The 23,283-nt window shown below is 36.9% G+C and overlaps 1 protein-coding gene and 1 pseudogene across 10 annotated transcripts in view; one reads left to right on the top strand and one right to left on the bottom strand.

Annotated features, from left to right (window-relative positions):
- The window catches only part of LOC149576575 (dephospho-CoA kinase-like), a 42,353-nt gene that overhangs the window by 3,758 nt on the left and 15,312 nt on the right, over nucleotides 1–23,283 (bottom strand). The gene's annotated exons all lie outside the window — the stretch shown is intronic.
- On the top strand, nucleotides 14,605–18,802 carry LOC149576576 (DExH-box ATP-dependent RNA helicase DExH12 pseudogene; annotated as a pseudogene).

Below are 23,283 nucleotides of genomic sequence, written 5' to 3'. Positions count from 1 at the left end.
GAGAGGATGAAAAAATGCTTAATGCATACGAGGACTTAATGGCTCAAATGCCACAATTAACCAAGCAAGATGAACCTCAAGAGCCGGACGATGAAATGTCCTCTCAAGGCAACAAGCTTGCCAATCAACTGGTGGTAGATGTAGACAATCGGGATGAGGTAGAGTCAACAAGGGAGCCACCTGTGAAAAACCAAAAAGTTGAGCAACAAGGAATACTGGTAAAGAGAGACTGCGCTAAGGCAGTGATTGTTGAAAAAGGAAAATGCTTTTTAGACTATCAGGCAAAGATTGAGATGAAAATCAGTTGAGGGAGGAACAGGAGAGGTAGATTTAACTTTGGCTACTCGTATGGATGAAAGAGTTATGTTATCAAAGACTTCTATGGAAGATGATTCTTTTATAAAGGCTGATGAGTTCAAGAGCTTCCTCTTAAAACTTAAACAAAGCGAGTTAAGAAAAGAGTTGGATCTAGAAAGGGAGGTGAAGAAAATAATCAACAAATTGTTCAAGCCCTCCAACAATATGATCCTAACAGTGAAGAGATAGCAGTGGAGCGAGCAAGATTGCTTGTAGAAAAAGTGGATGTTGCTATTGCCTAGTTGGGACATTCAGTCCATTTTTATTATCAATCAAAATTAGAAGGCAACCATATCCTCTCTTCAGGTCAGAGATAGATATGGGGGATTTTGTTAGAGGATTAATATTTGATCCCAAATCCATGACATTTGCAATCTGGTCACTTGCTCAGCCACACAAAAGCCCCACCTTATGAATATCCAAGGGGAGAGAAGGGGAGATAGAATGATTTGGAACTTGCAGAACACCAAGGGTAAGGAAATTGCAAATACAATGACACATTTATCTTATACGAACCAGGCAAAGCTTGTAGACATGGAGAAAATATATAATGGAACATATCATGAGTTGATTATTATTGCAAAAAGGTATGAAGATGGGATCATGAAAGGTGCAGTAATGGAGCACTAGATTAAAGAGCTTACTGAGAAATTGGCTAATATTCCAAGTAAATCCCATATTGCAGAAATGGTGGATGTTACCACCAATGTACCTAAAGAGCCTGCACCTGTGCCTGCTGAGGTTGGATTCCCATGTCAAATCAAAGTTCAATTAGAGGAGTACACTGGCAGAATCGAAATGTTAAAGCAGGCTGGGAATGAGAAGACTGTGTATGCTTTGTTGGAGGTTCTCCAACACAAAATTCATAAAGTGAAAAAAGGTAAAATCAAGGATGTTCACAACTTTTAACATTTCTTTCAAAGAGGCTAGTGATGTTTGTTTTTCTGCAATTGCAATTTTGGAACCATTGTGTTGGTTCCCAAAACCACAGATTTCCAAAACTGCGGATTGGAAATCCAAGAGCTTGCCAATTCTCCAACAAGATTCCGCAATCAATTCTGGCCAACAAACGAGAATCACCTTGATTCTCCTACACTTAAGGCTCTGATACACCTAGGCGGGTAGACCTTCACCTCAAATGTTGATTGCTTGGTTCAAGGCTTTTCTCTAGCGAATTTATGCTTTAGAGTTTTCCGCCTGGCAAGGTCTTTGAACTTGATTAATATGGAGTTATGTGATAGTTTGAAATGAATGTTTTGTATAAGATTTTTAACAACGGATTTGAGGTTTGTAAGAAGGAAGTTATAGATTTTTTTGACTTCAACTATAAATTCAATACTTAATGATAAAAAGACCAGTGCTTTAGCTTATTTGGGCAACAGGGTAAACTACAATGAAGATTATAACGTACAACTTTATAATGTTCTATGCACATAAATATAAACAGTTCAATAATCAAGACGCGATAGATCAAATATATATATGCAACTCTAAACTAGTCTAGATTGCGCTTTTACTTCTAAGGTCAGGGAGACAGGCTGGACATAGATTTAGAAACAATTATATATTTCACAATATATGCTCAAGTTTAAAATGCCATAGATGCCTCGTCCACTTATCTAACATAAATTGTTTACATAATTAAAAGATAATTATAAAGGACGAATCAATTGCAATTTAATTCTCCATGCCATTTAAATAATAAAAAAACAACAGGCTTTTATAAATAATTGAAATATAATATTAGAATATATTACAAAATCATATTCTGCTCCTTATTCCTCCAGACAATTAAATATATCAATGTCAAATAATGTCGAATAATGTGTCTTGTTTTTATCAAATGATATTACCCTTTTATATTTTACATTATAAAAGAACAGGGACTTTTCAAAAAGTCATTTCCTTTTAACAAATAAAAACACCCTCCTTAATCATACCATTTCAAATTTTAATTAATTTTCATTATGGGGATATTATTTTGTTTATAATACTCCTACACTCCTTCAAAAGTCTTCATGGTTTTATTTGCTTGGCAAACTGTTGACACCTGGTAATATCTTTTAAACCGATTGCTGTTCTTCTCAGATTTTATTATTACAGCACTGTGTATATTTATCACTATCTTTATGCAATTAGTTCTCTGAAGACGTATCATCAAGGACACTTAGACGGCTATGTGACAGATTAATCTGAATCATATAATTCTCTTTATGCCTTTGTCTTACATCAATCTTCATCATTGACTATGTGGCTTCCTATATAGTTTCATTGCCTCAACACTGACGATGCCTTTGGTTCCCTAACACTTGCTGAGCATATTTGCTTTTATAAATGCTGCCTGAACTATATGAACAGTATGCATCCTTCAATCGAAGTGCCCAGGCCTTCATGGTTTTCTAAACGCAGGAGTTACATGTCTCTTATGGGTGCCGCCATCAAATATTCGAATACTCCTTTGCATGAGCCAATGTGGAAGAGCAAAGAAATACACATGGATATGTATTTGAGAAATATGCTTTGTTTGTCGACTATGTTGGAAATGATTTTCACTGTTATTACTCTTCTAAATAACATCAGTTCATACTGTGATCCTTAACATTTTGTCATCATCTTCTATACACTGGCTTAGATATTTGTATGTCTTGCAAATTATTTTTGAGACTCCAGCTGTCACTGCTTCTACTGCCTGTGCCTATGAAACGTCGTTTCTGAGGGTGCTAAAGTCTACAAGTTTTTGGTGGCTTTGATGTTCTGGGCACACATAACTCATCTTCAGGCTGCTTGAAATATCATACACTCCATTTTCAAGGGTGAAGTAACCATGCATATTGAAACACTCGGTTCTTTACAAGCTAGCGTGCTTGTGACATGGTTGTGTTTCAGACTCAGCAATCATTACTCCTTCAATGCATACCTTGATGTTTTTGTTGGGTGTGGATATATAATTAAAATATTCATCCGCTTGTTGGTTATCCTGTGATGTTAGACCATGATTTAGCTTCCTCATGTTTTGAGCATACTATGTGATGAAAGAGTCTTTTATAGATATATTTCTGAATACAATTGCTTATGTATTTCCCTCATGATGGATTGCTGCGGTTCTTTTTTTAGTGTGATGAACATTCTAATAACTCCTCTCAAATGGTTCGACTTTCTGGTCTATACACAACTGTTGCTCCATGTGTTTTGACAATTTATTGTTATCTATTTTCCTCAGCCCTTGAATTGCACTCACTCCTGCGCTGCTCAAATAATGTGCTATGAGATCACTAAGCCTTCTTAGTGATAACTAAATCTGGCTTGAAGTTTAATATTTGAGAACATATCTTTTCAATGCATTCTTCTTCTATCCTCAGCAGAAACACCCCACTCCTCCTTAATTAACTCTGCATTTGTCTGGTTTTCTCCTTATTCCTCCAGGTGTTAGAACATCCTTATTGTTGTAGTTTCAGTCGGATTGATTCGATCTGATATACATTATTGTTATCGGTAAATCATCATTTCCTATATAATAAATAATATATTATATATATGTTGTTATACATATTATATAATAATATATTATATATTTGGTTTTTTATATTACTAATATATTAATATGTTAACTAGTGATGATTAACCATAGAGACATGTCTCATGAAGAGACATGTCTCCTCTCTAATGTATAAGCCTTCATTTGCATTTGGAACACAATCAATACGATGACAATTGTTAGTACATTTGCAGCGATCCTAGAAATTAACATGGTATCAAAGCTACAAGCTGCATGTTGCTATTGTCCATGTATGTAGCTAAGTCATAGGATATGTCAAATTTCATCCATGAAGTTCAAATTTCAGCAAATTTCACTAGTACATTAGGCCCCCATTTTCGACCAAAATTTTCAACCAAAGGCCTATTTGGGTTGTTAAATTCTTTTTTTTTTTTAAATGAGCCTGATATCGTCGAAATTTTGACCATGGTTAAATTGATAGTCGAAATTTCGACCTTCCGAACATATGATGTGATAATAAAAAAGGGCAAGGCAGTGTTCATTTTGTTTTCACGCGCGCAACTATAGCGGGCAGGAGTTTAATCCTTGTGTCTTTCAAGCATGCCTTTTCCGTGAGCTCTCTAAATTATCTGTTCGATGGGCTACTCATCAATCGCACTGCAATTGTACAGTTATTGTCTTCTCTTCTCATCATCAATGTATGGTTTCTTTGAATCTGACTAGTATGTCATTGCAAGGCCCGATTTCACCTTGTCTCGGCAATCTCTCTTTTCTTAGAATGCTTTCTCTCAAGAATAACAACGTTAGGTTTGCATTCCTTCTTAATTGGGAAGGGCTTTTTCATCTATACCGAGATTCTATGAATAAATAGGAAGGCTCCATTCCCTCTGGCAAGTTGTCATTCTTTGCAAGTTCCCATTATGGCTGGACTTAAGTGACACACTAGATGCTTTAAATGACACAGACTTATCAACTGGTCCTCGATCGAACTAGTCAGATTGTCTTATCAAATTTTCAAATATAATCAGTCATTTTATCATATGGTCATTGTGTCTTACAGAGAGAATGTATATATTCAAAACCAGATAGGTCAGTCTTATATGAGGTACCTCATTCTTGAATCCAAATATCATTATCATTGTCAAACATAACACAGACATAAAATCATTTTGGTTATTCACTTGTTATACAAGTTAGTCTTATCTTTTTGGTTTTCACAAGTCATGCACTTATGCATCTTTGGGATATCCACAAGCTAATAGAGATGTCTGGATGGTTCATGGCCTTATTTTTTTTGTCTGTTCTTTGTAGGGTTTTTGCCATGAAGTCTAAGGATAGACATGTTGGATGTTTGTGATAGACATGTCCACCTATAAGAAAAGTATCAAATGCAGAAAAAATGCAAAGAATAAACAATGTTCATGACTACCACTACACATATCTCGACCCTTAATACCCATATGCTTAGATGGATTGGCTAACATTCCTAGTCTATTATAAGTGCTTGTTAAATGAAAAGGGAATATTCCATCTTGATATGTCAATATCTTGACCTGGACATACCCATTTTTTAAAATAAAATGGCTCAATGATGAAAAATAATTGCTCAAAAGGAATTGCTGAATTGTGGTTAATAATATCTTATTTGCAAGTTCTTTCAGTGTGACTAGTTTGATTGAGGACCACTTGATTAGTTTCCTTTTACATCCAGACCTTTCTCGTCCAACCAAACTTTTTATTTACTTTCTGTTTATCATGTTGCAGTTCCCATTCATCCTGTTGCCACTTACCTTGTTTTCGATCCTGTTCGCATCCACAGTTTGCTGAAGTGCAAAATGTGGAAAACTGGTCTTAACACAGCTTGCAGGGAATGTGTATAGCAGATTTGCATGATATAGGCAAAATGGATTTATTGAAAGGGCATTCCACAACTTTCAAGCAAATTTAATCTGCATGCAAAGCAATTTGGATTCTTTCATCACAACATTTCTGGATTTTTGAGTTTGGTGCAGAGATCGAGCTCATTCAAACCCACCGAAGTATTGGAAACTGTGATTCTATGATCTACCTCTGTCATAGAGGAAGCTCAAAATATGTTTTGTTTGGCATGAATTTATATTTGTTCGTAGATCTGCTAATGGAAGTGGGGATACTGTCTTTTATATGTTTAGAACTCCATCTCAGAAGCTCCAAAGTTATATGAGCTTTGTTCAATCCTCTGATAACTTAGAGATATAAATGCTTCTTTTTCTGTTTTTAAGTCCAATCCCTCTTAATACAGTCTTTGTTGTTAATCACTCTCTGTACAGTGTCTGTTAAACCCTCACAGGTAGCTTCAGGACCTCCTTATTACTGTCTTTAAAAACTGTTATTACGTGCAGGACAGAATTTACGGGAAACATGGAATTAGTGCACAATTATGTATTATATTAAATCCTCTTTTCACAAACAACATCTAAATTTTATTGTAATTAAATAGTTATGGTCCATATAAATTTTGATACAAGAGATAATATTGATATGTGGAAACTCAGAAATGAAGTGGATCCAGTAGGTTTATGCTTTTTGGCAAATTACATGCAGCAATCCAGTAGCTATCTTTGCACTGTCCTATTTGCCCTTATGGGTCTGTCAAAAGTACAAGAAAAAAGCAACAGTAGCTCTGGCTGAAACTGCAGATTATCAAATTTCATACAATCAAAGAGAAACCTTTTTGAGGGATAATGCACACAGATTGAAAATCTTGAGATTTTATGGCACAAAAGGCAAGATTGGTGTTATATGGTGAAGTATTGTAGGCATTATTACATCATCAATTGGCTAAATGTGTAGAAACACATGGTTATATTCATGAAATATTATCTTTGTTTAGAGTCTTCTTACAATGTCATGTTCATTGGCAGTGGGTAAGAAGATATCACACACAAAGAGTTATCAGTTAACAAGAGGAGCTGGTTTATTTGTGCCCATGTGGTTTGATCATGTTGATTTGAGCTGCATGTTGTGGGGGGTTTGAGCAATCTTCCTATTTGTTTGAGGCTAGAGAATATATCAGGCTTTCCAATTACTGGGTTTTATTATTATTCTATTGGATTTCAATAGATACAGGAGAGGAGAAAGGAGGTAAGAATAAACCACCCTGTAGTTTATAGTCACCAAGATCATCTATTCGGAATGCATTTGTTTCACTTTTGGGGCTTTGAAACCACCGTCTATGTATGGTGCCTATTGATAAAATCTTTCAGTATCTTATACCATGTCATTAGAGTCGCCTCTTCTTTGGACATGACCTTTGAAGTTAACATCACCATTCTCAAGAGCAACACCAGATCTTGGGTATGTTCTCTTCTTCTTTCTCTATAAACACTTTTTTATTGGGGAAGCATTAGTTTTTGTCTCTTCTTCTTTCACATTATGCATGATAATGAGCATCTCTTTGTCATATATGGAGAACCTCTTTTTTAAGTCTTTTAATTTTCTAGAATCATATCAGTTATCTCTTCTAATGCATCACACTATACAACAAATGGTTGTGAGAAATTTGGATGGTAATCGTAATATAGAGCACGAATTCGTTACCTCCATGAGCTTCTTGAAGACCTCTTGGGAAATGTCACTCCCATGAGAATTTTCACTTTCTAATCATATTAGTTATGGGAGTTTTTGGTTGAGAGTCAAAACGTAACAAATCTCCTACATTAACTATAAAGGCCAAAGCATCCCCTTAACCATGTCAATTCAATTAGTAAGAGGCCAATCCAAAATGGTTTGGATTTTTTATTGATCCACCTGAAAACTTTGAGCACTAATAACAAGGCACAAGTAGAGAAAATTTATAACCCCAACCTAGCACTAGCCCACTTCTTTAAAAATATCCTATTGCTCTACTATTCCAAGAGCTATATTTAAATGCTTTAGATGGTAATGCTTTGTTATGTGTAAATCAATATATCATCAAAAAATATATATCTTACTTGATTATTGAATGGCAATGGGTACATGACAAGAAAGTCATTAGAGCATTTATCAGCCATAAGGCATGACCAAAACTCGTAGTACCCAAAACAGAATCTGAATGTTCTCTTGTGCACATCCTCGTTGCACACATGGATTTAATGATATCCTAACTTGAGATCAATCTTTAAAAAATAGATTGCTCCATGCAACTCATCGATAAGCCATCCATTGTGAGAGACAGAGACCTATTCTTGATGGTAGACAAATACCTATTCTTTATGATTCTTCCACTTAAGGTTCTGTGGTCTATGCACATCTCACATACCATCTTTTCTCTTTACAAGCACCACATATGATTCAAAAGAGCTAGAACCTGGCCTGATGTGATCCATCTCCAGCAATTCCTTTGTAATGTTTTCTTTTAATTCTCTATACATCTGTGGATGGTAGTAAAGGACGTTCATGACAAGCTTAGAACCTATTTCCAACTCTATGATGCATTGAAATACCCTACCCAACAGTAATCCTGGAGACAAATTACTAAATAGCACATTATGGCTATCCAAAATTATATGAATGTTATCATGACAAATGAAGCTTACCCAGTAGGCATGCCTTTTACTAGAGAGCTGAAATGTCCCTTTTTTTATTTTATATGATATTTCACGCCTCTAATCAAATTTCCAAAATCAAACAACTAATATCACAAAGATCCACCAAATTTCTCAAGAAACCCCAAATCGGGTATGCCAGAAATAGTGCCAAAAGCTTCACAGCTTCACCTATTATTAATAAATCTGAAAGTGGACATTTTTACAGAAATTTGAGCAGCATAACAGCTTATAAAATGACATTTCCAGATCTGTATAACATGCACACAATAGCTCCCAAACGGAGGACAAAAACAATGCTCATCGAGCTCCCGAAAATAGCACAAAATAGCCCGGAATCACCACAGAAACTTAATAATCTATCACAGAAGTACAATCATATCCAAATACATATTTTCAGCTCTATTTTAACATTTAAAAGTCTAATATACAGCAGCAACCCAAACTGATATGAAATACTCAACCGGAAACACCAAACTCTTACAAAAAATACACCCGAAAACTCACAAATCTGCACTGTTCAGCACAAAGGCAAACTCTGCATGAGCATGCACATGGAATGGCTTCAAACTCCCGTCCTTAGCCTTCCTAAAAACCTGCAAACTCCCGTTCTTGGGTCTCCTTCTCCACAGGTTTGGCAGCCTCTGAAGAATAACAAAGAAATGAGCAAAAATCAAGTTCTGGAATCAGCCCAAAATGCCTCCAAACCTCTTAAAAGAGGGCATAACCCTAACTCACGTCCAAGAGGGGTTAATAAAACATATTTTAATAATAATCTTCATTTATTAGTCCATTAGCTTCCAAAGATTATCCCTTTTTCCAAAACTTCACCTTTTTGGGCCTGCCTGCCTTAGCAAAGATTATTATTTTTAATTATTTGAAAAGGGGACATGACAAGTCCTTCCCCCAAACATTGCTTGTCCTCAAGCAATGGTTGAACAATAAACCAATCAATCCACCTGGATCCCAAATGTAGTCATGAACTATACTACTACCAATTAACATAGGCTCCTGCAATATCCTCTGCAATATGACCAAGAGGAATCCATAATCAAACTGACAATTATAGCTCAACCAAACTCCAAAATCACAACTTCCACAGTCAGAAACCCACGAGACACAAACTCTTAGAACATCAAAACCCAAGTAAAGTGGACTACCAACACAGTAAATACCATCAATGCATTCCACTGGCCTATACGGAATGTACAATCCAACTCTGCAACAATGGTGAATGCTCCCGAATGAAACTGTACCAAGTATGGAGAATCCACACACTATACAATGCCTGCAGTCAACACAACTCTGTAGATCACCAACCACTGTCTCATAACCATAACTAACATGCACCCCTGATGGTGAAAAGCCATCACAAGATAAACAGCAAGAATTGGAACCCAAACAAAATTTTCCTGCTATCAACTCCTCAACACAAGGATCAAATGCTAACTGATGTACATATCTTGCAATATAATGTTGATAAAAAAAACCAACCTCAGTCAACAGCTCACCATGAACAAGTGATACAACCCACTGTGACTGATCACCAGCTAAGTCAGGAGATGTCATAGTCAAAGGAGTAGAATCAATAACAACACCTGTTGAAGCATCACTCTGAAACTCCTACTCTAAGTCATGTATTATCAAGCTGTCAACTGTAGAACCTATCGCCATGTCATGCCCATCACAACTCTCATCCTGAGGTGTTAAACTATCCCATAACTGATGATAAGCACTAGGAACCAAAGTACATCTCTGTATCATCATCTCATCAACATAGTCATCAAAGGTAAATTGATGAGCATACCTTACAATGTAATGCTGATAGAATGCGCCAATCTCAGTCAGTGGCTTAGACTGCAATCTAGATGTAACTAACTGCAATCGATCACTAACCAAGTTGGAACTGACTACTACCTCTAAAGGCATCACCAAGGGAGTAGTATTACTAGCAGGAACCATGCCAACTATCAGCTCACCAACATCACACATGGTCTTTGATACAGCATCTCTAGTCTTTGTGCCATTAGTGCTAGAAGTCACCACCATGTCAGGCATACCACAACAATCTACTGCAGCACCCAACTCAACTAAACCTGACTCTAGTGGGAATGAACCTGATATGCCAATGTTAGTATCAAGGATGGATGCATCCCCATCTCCACTGTCTCTAACAATCTCGGCCATGGACATCCTCGGATCACCAAACACCACAGCTTGTGACTGTATAGAATCAGGTAAAGACTGTAGTCGCTCTAACTCCATGGTCACCTTAGCCAAATGAAACTGTGACTCCTTGAAAGCCAACTGTGCACTCTCAAGAATCTCAGAAGTCACCTCAAGCTGCTGAGTAAGCTCACTCACCTCATCTTCCTTGGCCAACAATGCATCGTATGCTGTACTGCCCCACTCCATAAGATAATCTCTGTCAGCTACCAACTGCATATAATTCTGTCTCAAAATCCGAATAGCCTCCCATAAAGAGTGGATCTCTGTCAAGGAAAGATAACTGCCTTCTTGCTCATCACTAGTAGGAGAACCCCATCCATAAACTGCTAACAACTGACGAGCAGCATCAAAATGCTGGCAAGTGATAGCAATGTCTCGGTCACTAACTCTCAACTGATTAGACACATGATGGCACTGGCTTGACTGTCTCCTACAAACCGCCTCTGATGCACTGTCTAAAGGAGTATCCTCAAAGTCACTAGTCTCTAGAGTATTACAATCCATATCCTGTGAATCAACTCTAAAGCTCATATCAACAAACGGAGTATCAAAAACTGTAGCACTGCTATCAAACTCCTTTGTACCCAAGGAAACTAAGTCTTCAAAACTGCCCACTGCATCCTCCTGGATGTCATCAATGCCAATATGATCCTGGGACTCATCTGTACACACTGCCAAATATGAAAGATCATCAACACATTCTAGCAAGTATGGTCGACTGGATATATGAACAAAGCCCAACACCGGTGTATAAAAACTAATACCAACATCGGACAAGCTGCTAGCACAAGAAAAGACAACACCATGCAATCTGCTAATCAAATCCATGATAGCACCCAAACAAACACTGTTACCAAAATGTGTTAAAGATCTCCAGTCAACTGAATCCCAAATGCCAATATAACAATCTCGAGTCCATATCTGTAAACTAGAATCAGCTGATAACTCAAGCAAAATCCTCACTTGAGTAATATGACCAATACCAACTAACTCCACATACCTGTCATGATGAGATAATGAAGTCACATTACTGTCTTTGTTCACTTTCAGCTGGCGGGATAAATCATGTGAAGTACTACTAGCCTCAACCTCATGTGACGAAGCATCTAACTGTGCCTGGTACTCTCTCTCAGAAAAGTCATGAATGCTCAATGTCTGCTCATCTCTACCAGATATCTCGTCATCATGCACAACAACATCATCATAATCATCATCCTTGAGGTCAAATATATCTATCACTCTTTGACTAAAATCATCAAATGTAGTTACCTGATCATGACCTTGAGTAGTCATTCCATGATACCATCAATCATAGGCTGCATCTTCCAAGTGTAGACTTGCAATTTGAACAGCATCACTCTCCTTCACGGGGTTAAGTGTGAAGAAGGTCTGTAAGTTTTGTAGCCATGCTCTAGCTGAAATTTTATTTGTTCCATCAAAAGTAGGTGCTATAAACTTGCTTATTTTATTTTTGAGCTCTCTTCCACTTATGTCATGCTTCCTTCTGTACTCTTTCTTGGGCATCAAAATGTTCATCATATCCACATATTCTCTAAAAGGAACCGAACTACGAAAGTCATCATCTAAGCCATTGTAAGTAGCTCTTAATGTAATCAAGTTACCTGTAACCTCTTCCACAGGATTAATGGTTGGATTTGGTACTGGTGGCTCATCTGCAGGCAAGAAAATAGTTTTGGTTGATTTAGATGGTGTGGATTTCAGATTTCTTGGCTCTTCTGAAGTGCTCCCTTTCTCATTAATAGATGCAACTCTTTGTAGTTTTTCTATCAATATTCGCAAAGCCTCTCTAGTTTCTACCAAACTATCCACTGTTTGCTTCTGAGTATTTTGGATGTCTTGGAAGAATTTCTTTGCCATCTCATCTGGATCAGCCATACTTTTCCCTTCCTTGGATTTTGTACTTTTACTTTCAACTGGAGGTTTGATCAAAATTTCTTTATTCTTTTCTCGCTGCAAATATCTTTTTTCTCTTTCACTTAGTTGCATACAACCATAAATTTTGACATGCAGCTGATTAGAAGCAACATGCAACCACCAAATTCACCACGAACTAACATGCAAATGATTAGAAGTAGCATGCAACCATAGATTTTGACATGCAACTGATTAGAAGCAACATGCAACCATAAATTATGACATGCAAGATCTGGGTAGTTGTCAAAACTGACATGCAAACTTCTACAAACCCTCAGGCTGGCAAGATCATGGCTCTGATACCATTGAAATGTCCCTTTTTTTATTTTATATGATATTTCATGCCTCTAATCAGATTTCCAAAATCAAACAACTAATATCACAAAGATCCACCAAATTTCTCAAGAAACCCCAAATCGGGTATGCCAGAAATAGTGCCAAAAGCTTCACAGCTTCACCTATTATTAATAAATCTGAAAGTGGACATTTTTACAGAAATTTGAGCAGCATAACAGCTTATAAAATGACATTTCTAGATCTGTATAACATGCACACAATAGCTCCCAAACGGAGGACAAAAACAATGCTCATTGGGCTCTCGAAAATAGCACAAAATAGCCCGGAATCACCACAGAAACTTAATAATCTATCACAGAAGTACAATCATATCCAAATACATATTTTCAGCTCTATTTTAACATTTAAAAGTTTGATATACAGCAGCAACCCAAACTGATATGAAATACTCAATCGGAAACACCAAACTCTTACAAAAAATACACCCGAAAACTCACAAATCTGCACTGTTCAGCACAAAGGCAAATTCTGCATGAACATGCACATGGAATGGCTTCAAACTTCCGTCCTTAGCCTTCCTGGAAACCTGCAAACTCCCGTTCTTGGGTCTCCTTCTCCACAGGTTTGGCAACCTCTGAAGAATAACAAAGAAATGAGCAAAAATCAAATTTTGGAATCAGCCAAAAATGCTTCCAAACCCCTTAAAAGAGGGCATAACCCTAACTCACGTCCAAGAGGGGTTAATAAAACATATTTTAATAATAATCTTCATTTATTAGTCCATTAGCTTCCAAAGATTATCCCCTTTTTCCAAAACTTCACCTTTTTGGGCCTACCTGCCTTAGCAAAGATTATTATTTTTAATTATTTGAAAAGGGGACATGACAAGAGCAGTTGGCTACCCATGCAATTTGTCCCTTGTGGAGAGTCCTCTCCATCCACTAGGAGTGACCACTCATACTGATTAATCAAAAATGCCTTTAGGCACCATGTCTTTCCCTTTGTATTTGAATTTTAATTCCATAGACTGATAATATTGTGTAAATTCTCTGATGAATGCAACCATTGGCCAGTTCTACAAAAAAAAAGTTTATAAATAACTCACCACACTGAAACTGATGGATTCTTATTGACAAAACATGCTGGGCTGCATTAATCAACAATAGCATGTAACTGCTTGCAAATAACCTGCAGCAATATGCAGTAGCCGATGAGCAGTTCTCTAAAACTGACCCAATGTTTACTCTCTACTGCTATTTAAGTCCAAAAAAACAACTAGCCAAAAAGACTGAACAGATTCAGCACAAATCAACAGCTAAGCAATAAGCCCGACAAACATATCAGAAAAAGGGCAGTCTTCTAATGGCCATATGCCTCAATTTACAGCACAAAGGAGGTCTCAAATCCTAGTGATGCACATAAGCTAACATCATTACCAGAATAGCAAGTGTTATTAAAGGTTCTAGTCCAAAGTAGCACTCCACTTTTTCAACATAAAATCGTCTTAGAAGTCACCCTGTAACTCCCTCATAGTGTTTTGTTGGAAACTGACATAATTAAATGGAAAATAACTTTATAGAAAAACACAACCATATTCAGAGATGCTAAGAATTAGATATTATTTGACCATCTTAATAAATTTATTTCCACAGCCTAGATTGAGAACAAAGGAATATGCTTTGGGTCCAAACCTATATCACCACAGGGTTCCATGAAGGGGGGATGGGGGAACAGAAAAATGGATTTCTGGGATGGATTTTAATCCTGGAGCAGGGGACAGCAGGGGACTGCAGTGGGGACAACTGTATTAAAAGTAGGGAAACTTTATAATAGATAGGGAAACTTAAAATATAAGCATGGAAACATGGATAAAGTATGCTTATATATACTATATAACCTTAATACATGATATTTGTGTTGGATAAATCAAATTGAAAGTTCACGTGGGGTTGGAGATCAAACAAATTATGAAAATTCAAACATTAATTTTAAGGGACATTAGATTCCATGCTTCCACATAGGGAATCCCATATGCTATTTGGGCATCTAGTTTGAGTCTGACAATAAAAAGTAGCCATCACCGTACATAACTACTTCCTAGCATCCCTTACATGTATGACACCTTACTAGCATCCTCCATAACTCTAGAGAAGCTGTTCCATTATCTTCATATTTAACCATCAAGAGTACTGAAACCCATATGTCATCCAATACTATGATGGTCATCTTACAACCAGATTCCTAACTACTGCCTTCCCATGGAAGAATATATTTCAAATAACAGTAAATCATACAGTGAAGATTAACCTCAGATGAAAATTGTTTGATCCTATTAGCAAAAAATAATGAAAGTATTACACGGTTATGTTAGAATCGTGTTTAGTCCCTACACAAGCTTCAGTTGTATGCTCGAATTTTAAAAAACAAACATTGGCCTGGTTTCAAACTTGCTCTCTCAGGATGAATGTATAACACCTTTGGTGACTCCTACAATGTGTTCCTCACCTCCTTCAAATGCATTCTTAATTCCTACTATCACAAATATAAGGGAGTCCGATAACTTGATATGGATTACAATGGAAATAAAAGTCATTCACAGTATTGTTAGATCAACATTTGAAGCTACAGCACCAGCATTTGAAGGGCCTTGCAGAGACCCTCTCGTCCATCAATCAATCTCTGGATCAACTGTAAAGTGTATATTAATGTGAATCAGGACGTGATGCCCAGGTTCAATGCAGGCATGGGGAAGAAAGCAAGAAAAATTGCCCCCTGCACAAAGACAACTAGATTTTCTGGCACATGCTTCAACGTTTCTTCTTCAAAAAGTAAATCTCAGTTATAGGACTACATCTTATTGTTCTTTAAATAGCATAAAAATGCACTGCATTAAGTGTTTTAACAATAACAGGTTACAAAACAAGCAGAATTATTTAAAACATAAGATTTATAATCATCTTTTCCTAACGTAATTGGATATCCCATAGCGATTAATCATTAATGTCTCTAATTAATTAGAAACATTAATGTCTAATTAATGTATAATTGTTCATAATAGTGACCTTCTTGAAGACCTCTTGGGAAATGTTATATATGTTTAAAATTTAGCATTTGCTTGAATATAAACACACATGTTATATATGTGTTTAAAGATTCATAACCTTAGCTTCACTGTCCCAATACATGAACCTCTTCCACCCCGGTATTTTATTCGTGTTGTATCTGACAAATGGCTAGGATCAGACTGTTTTGCCAGTTTCATTTAGACATGTTATTCTGCCAGAGAAATATCCACCTCCAACTGAATTATTAGATTTGCAGCCACTGCCTGTATCTGCATTAAGAAATCCTTCATATGAAGCTCTGTATGAGCAGTTTAGGCACTTCAATCCTATTCAAACACAGGTATTTATAGTCCTATATAACTCAGATGATAATGTTTTGGTTGCAGCACCCACTGGAAGTGGTAAGACTATTTGTGCTGAGTTTGCTTTGCTACGACTGCATCAAAAAGGTGGAGACAATACATTTCGATCTGTTTACATTGCTCATGTAGCTGCACTTGCAAAGGAAAAATATTGTGAATGGGAGCAAAAGTTTGGTAAAGGTCTGGGATGGAAAGTAGTTGAACTAACAGGTGAGACTGCGACTGATTTGAAGTTACTTGAGAAAGGTCAGATTGTTATAAGTACACCTGAGAAATGGGATTCTCTGTCTCGCAGATGGAAACAACGTAAGCAAGTGCAGCAAGTCAGCTTATTTATTGTTGATGAACTTTATTTAATTGGTGGAGAGGGCGGTCCCATATTGTAAGTAATTGTTTCTAGAATGAGGTATATTTCACGTCAAATTGAAAATCGTATTCACATTGTTGCTCTTTCCACTTCACTTGCAAATGCTAAAGATCTTGGTGAGTGGATTGGAGCTACTGCACGACCTTTTTAATTTCTCCCCCTGTGTCCGTCCTGTACCATTAGAGATTCATATCCAGGGTGTTGATATAGCCAACTTTGAAGCTTGAATGCAAGCAATGACCAAGCCAACTTACACACCAATAATTCAGCATGCAAAAGGAGGCAAACCAGCTCTAGTGTTCATGCCAACAAGAAAACATGCCCGGCTTACTGCCATTGATTTATTAACTTATTCAAATGCAGATGGTGGGAAAAGATCCCAGATTCTTCAATTTACTGAAGAAGATTTGAAACCTTTCATTGCCAAAGTGAAAGAACCTACATTGAGCCATGCATTATCTAATGGAATTGGGTATTTACATGAAGGTCTCACTTTGGTAGAACAGGAACTTGTAGCCCAGTTGTTCAATGCAGGGGCAATTCAGGTGTGCATTGCAAGCAGTTCACTGAGTTGGGGATTGTCTTTGTCAGCTCATTTGGTTGTTGTCATGGGTACACAGTATTATGATGGACGGGAAAATGCTCACACAGACTATCCTATAACTGATCTTCTCCAAATGATGAGGCGTGCCAGTAGACCTCTGCTTGATAATGCTGGGAAGTGTGTAATTTTATGCCATGCACCTCGTAGGGAATGTTATAAAAAATTCTTATATGAGCCATTTCCTGTGGAAACTCATCTAGATCACTTTCCCCATGATAATATCAATGCTGAAGTTGCCGTGGGTACTATTGAAAGTAGGCAGGATGCTGTAGACTATCTTACTTGGACATTCTTCTACCGAAGACTCACACAGAATCCAAATTACTATAATCTTCAAGGTGTCAGCCACAGGCATTTGTCAGACCACCTTTCTGAGCTTATAGAGAGTACGCTGAGTGATTTGGATTCAAGCAAATGTGTTGGCATAGAAGATGATATGGATCTTTCTCCTTTGAACCTGGGGATGATGGCATCTTACTACTATATTAGCTATACCACCATTGAACTCTTCAGCTCATCCTTGTCTGCAAAGACAAAGCTAAAAGGGCTTCTTGAAATTATTGCTTCTGCCTCAGAGTATTCTCAGCTTCCCATATGGCCAGGTGAAGAAGAAACAATAAGAAAATTGATAAATCATCAAAAGTTTGCTATTGACAAACCAAAATATACCGATCCACATGTAAAGGCAAATGCATTGTTGCAAGCTCACTTTTCACGGCATGTCATAGCTGGCAACCTAGCACTAGATTAGCGAGAAGTGCTTCTTTCTGCTAACCGGCTTCTTCAGGCTATGGTGGATGTTATTCCTAGTAATGGTTGGTTGAATCCAGCTCTTGCAGCAATGGAATTGAGCCAAATGGTTACACAAGGTCTTTGGGACCGTGATTCTGTCCTGTTACAGCTTCCACATTTCACCAAGGAACTTGCTAAGAAGTGCCATGAAAATCCAAGGAAAAGCATTGAAACTGTTTTTGATTTAGTTGAGATGGAGGATGATGAAAGGCATGAATTGTTAGACATTGCTCATTTTTGTAATTGCTTCCCAAACATTGATCTGGCATATGACATAGTTGACAGTGATGATGTGAGGGCTGGAAAGAATATAACAGTGCAGGTCACTCTAGAAAGAGATCTTGAAGGTAGACAGGAGTTGGGTCCAGTTGATGCACCAAGGTATCCCAAAGCAAAGGAAGAAGGATGGTGGCTAGTAATTAGGGATTTAAAAAGCAATCAGCTGCTGGCCATTAAGAAGGTACCGCTCCAGAGGAAGACTAAAGTCAAGCTTGAGTTTACTGCACCTCCAAAGCTTGGAGAGAAGACATATACACTGTATTTCATGTGCGATTCATACCTTGGGTGTGATCAAGAGTACACTTTCACAGTCAATGTGAATGAAGCAGAAGATGAAGAAATGCAAAGGAATGAATGTTATTTACTAAGTACCACAGCATTACAAATTTTGCATGAAGTTGACTCTCAATATATGCAAGATTGTGAGTCTGTACTTGTATTTAAAATTTAAAATTTTGCATACTAGCATCTATTTGGATTAGCTGTTTGAAATTCACTTCATAACTCGTAAACAGCATAGGGCCAATGCAAATTAACACCTGCTGCGAATATAAATTCTAGTACACAGTGCACTGAAATATGAATTTATGGTTGATTCAAGAATTCTATTTACCTATCTTTCAGTATTTTCTTTTTGAGGAGTTTATACCATTTCTACAATACAGCTGTTTTAGGTTGGCTAACTTATTATATGCTGTCTGTTGAGAGCTTGCATCTCAGAAATTAAGCTATTTGTTTGTCAAGGTATACATCTCTTTGCTTTCATTATTTTAGATTCTTTTTTTAATTAGCATTATCTTTCCTTTGTAGGTTACTTCCAGTCTTGGGTATCTTGCAATGGAATTTATTATTTTGGGGATTCATGTGGTATTTTCCTGGAAATGGAAGCCACCCAAAATGCATTTATTATCTAAAAACTGTCAAAATCTAGATTAATTGCATATTATGCCCACACTTGCATATTAATTCATTAGTTCATTTTATCCATATTAGCATTTGGAATTACCAGCCATATATACCTTCATTGTTCAGCATTCATAAATCGATAGAATTAGCTATAATATTGCAATAGCTCATGTAGTGTCCAAGAAACATAAAAAGGGGGCATTACAATTTGTAGGAATTGTCCATAGGGTTGTAGTCCAGATAACCAAACCAAACTAGCAAAGATAAGTTTTCTTGGTCTTAGAGAGCGTCAGACTCTCATTGGTGTAACAGATATCTTAAGATCACTATCTGATTTGCAAGTCTTTGATACACTTATTTGATGACGAATGTGCATCCACAAGAGGGATTCTAGGTTTGATGTTCTTGAGATTAATCACAGCACACAAGATTTTAATTTCTATTTATACAACTCAGTTGAGGAATTGCTATGTACCAGGATTTATATCTTTCATGTTTATTGATTAAAAAATTCACAATGTCTTTTAGACTTCTGTGGTTCTTCTTGATATGAACATTCCATCTGGCCTGACTTTTCTTTTAGCAAGTTGTTGATTGCAAGCTGTGATAAGGTGGCAAAGATCTTTGAATTGTATTAACTTTAATATTTTGGTTTTTTGGGTCAAAATATCCAGATCAAGACCCCATCATTCCACGCATGAACTTCTTGGAGGGTGTCAGACTGGTGACATACAGTGGTAACCAGAAAAAGCAATCTGTACAGCAGCAAGCATTCACTTTGAGTGTAATTATTCTAAATTCTCTTGTAGGATCACGATGTGCTATTTTTATAACATTTTGATCTATTGAAATTAGTTAAACTGAGCTGTTTTACATACAATTATGGTCATATAAATCATTCTCATTAACCTTTTCTTTTGTAATCTATGTGTACAGATACACGTAACTGGATTGGCCTGTTCATAATAAAGACAAGAACAAGAAGTTGTCCATTGCTTTCATTGAATCAATGAGGGAAGTCATTCAGAATGTTAGGCAGGTGACATGTCAAGAAAAAACTGATTATGTTAGATTAGGTTTTTTAGATGAACCAGAGCTTGTTTTGACAATTTCAGGCATGTGAACCTATGCTTGCTGAAGTCTTCCACTAGTGCCCTTAAAGTTTCATTAGAACATTTTGGACTATTTATCTCAGCTAGATCAAAGGGTTTTCGGATCACCAACAACTGGAGAGACCTGACCAGCAAGGGAAAACACTTTCTTCTTCTACAGCTGTTTCGTCTTCTTGAACCTTGCCGACTTGCCCTTACTAATGCTTCAGTGTATGCACAATGATTCAATCTGGTGAAAGTTTGTTGGACTTAGCTGTGTTATATGGTAGGGAATAATATGATGGCCTTTAGGTGGGCTCAGACTACAGTTATTGACAATACAAACTAACCTTTTAACTATCTCTCCTCCCTTATCTCTTTCTCCAAGCTTCGTGGGAATAAAGTCTTGTACAAATAAGGTTGAGACTTTAGAGCTTATAAAGGGGAGTTAGTTTACCCACATTGTTGTAATTGTTTACACTTCATTCTATAACTCATGTATGGTAAACTCATTGTTGTAATTTTTTACACTTCATTCTATAACTCAAGTATGGTAATTGTTTACACTTCATTTTATCACTCACATAGTTGATGGTGCCCTATGCATAAATGTCCATTTGTTCCATGTTGTATCAAGCAATTGTTTCTTATCCAAGCTATTTAATTTGCAACCTTTTAAATCTCTACAAAGGTAAAGTTGGAGTAGGAGAATTTTTCTTCTCAAAGGTGTCCTCTAATTGTAAAACGTCCATTCCATTATCGATTGAACTAGATATGTCTTCTTTGTTGAACTAATAATGGAATGGACACTTTACAATTAGAGGACACCTTTGAAAAGAAAAAAATTTCTGCTCCAACTTTATCTTTGCAGAGATTTAAAAGGTTGCAAATTAAATGGCTTGGATAAGAAGCAATTGCTTGATACAGCATAAAAAAAAATTCGACCAACCATTGGTGGAAATTTCGACCAATGCTTGTTAGTTTTCTACCAAGCATTGGTCGAAATTTCCACCAACTAAAAAAAAATTCGACCGCCCATTGGTGGAAATTTCCACCAATGCTAGAAAAATTCGACCAAACATTGGTGGAAATTTCGACCAATGCCTATTAGTTTTCTACCAAGCATTGGTCAAAATTTCCACCAATCAAAAAAAATTCGACGAATGGATTGGTCGAAATTTCAACCAACATTGACAAATTAGGACTACCAAAAATTAAAAATTTTCAACGAATGTATTGGTCAAAATTTCGACCAACTTGTAGGTTGGTCGAAATTTCGATGAGAAAAACTTCGACCACCAACCTGGGTGGAAATTTCGACCAAAATTGGGTCGAAAATTGAGTTCAAATTTAGTAGTGGCGCCACATAAATTGCTGAAAACACCAACTTAGATACTGTAGTTCTGTTTTATTTAGGTTTGCAAATAATCTGAAAAATGTCCTTCAATCAGCCAAAAATATATGTACAATCTGATTTGCTTGCAAATATTTTTAAACTACACATTTGAGACGTCTAGGGACAAGAAACTTCCTAGAGAGGTTCAAGGGAATCTTGGGTGCCCCAAGCTGTCTTGGTGGGCAGTGGTAGGAGATTGCCACATCCCTGTCCCCATATCCTAGAGACATCCTCGTCTCAAAAACATAGGGCTCTGAGGGGGAATACATCGCTATATTTCACTAATCAATCCTCCACTCTACACCCAAGAGTGGGTGTCATCTCTCTTGGCCTTGTGTAGCCCTTGCCATCCGTATGAGGGATGTAGGTAGTGTGAGAAACCCATAGCCAATCAACACTTTACTCTAAGTGGATATACCATCCCTCTTGGCCTCATGTGGCCCTTGGCACCCATATGAGGATGTATACCTAGCGAGGAATTAGGTAGTGAGAAATCCATAGCCAATAAGTGGATATCATCCCTCTTGGCCTCATGTGGCCCTTGGCACCCATATGAGGATGTATACCTAGTGAGGAATCCATAGTTGATTAACCCTCTACCCCAAGCCCAAGAGTAGGCACCATCCCTCATTACCTCACGATGCCCTTGACATCCATATGAGGGGGTGTACCTGGTGAGGAATCCAAACATCCCCCCTTGGAACATTATGTCATTATATCATAACTTTTTGGTTATTAAGTTATGCAGAAACTTATTTCAATTTCTAAACTAAGCTGAAAGTAGTTATAATTTTTTTTTAAAATTTACTAATTAGACTGAAATCTATGGTTTTGTGAAATGCAGTGTTAGTTCCCAATACACATATTGAAAATCCAAGAGTTTGCCAATTCTGAGATTCTCTAATAGGTTACTCAATCAGTTTTGGCCAACGAACAGGAATAGCCTCCTAATTCAATTCCCTTGCACTTTAGGCTTCACTAAACCTAGGTGGGTAAACTTTCACCTTAAACCCTGATCACCTGGTCCAAAGCTTTTCTATAGTGACTTTAGACTTTGTGAGTTCTTAAGTTGGCAAGATCCTTAAAAGTTGATCAAAATATGAGTTATATGAATGCTTTGAGATATTTACTTATGAAATGAATATTATTTAAATGAAAGCAATAGTGTTTATGAGCATTAGATATGGTAAAATATTGAACTTCAAGGCCTCAAGCATCAACCCACTTTCACAATGAACTGCAGACCAATCCCTTACCCAACCTTGGGTAAATAGAGTGATACTTTCTCCAGACCCTTATATACAACCTCGAGAGACAATGCTATACCATCCACTACTCTACAGACTGAAGCTTCAAATGGCAACACAAACCCTAGTCTAGTAGAAAATAATTGCTTTGAGAAAACCAATTAGACAAAATTCACAAGACAACAATTCATATGCAAATTTTGATAACCAATGATTTGTATTACAATCAACTTCTTCACCATTAGTAGCAATTAATTTTAAAATCCATTGCTCAAGCTCAAGCTCGAAAAAA

The sequence above is a fragment of the Cupressus sempervirens genome, chromosome 1, assembly GCF_028749045.1.
Source record: "Cupressus sempervirens isolate cs-2001-9-10 chromosome 1, ASM2874904v1, whole genome shotgun sequence".
NCBI lineage: Eukaryota > Viridiplantae > Streptophyta > Pinopsida > Cupressales > Cupressaceae > Cupressus > Cupressus sempervirens.
The sequence above is the reverse complement of the archived record's forward strand: the minus strand, read 5'-3'. Positions and strand labels throughout refer to the sequence as shown.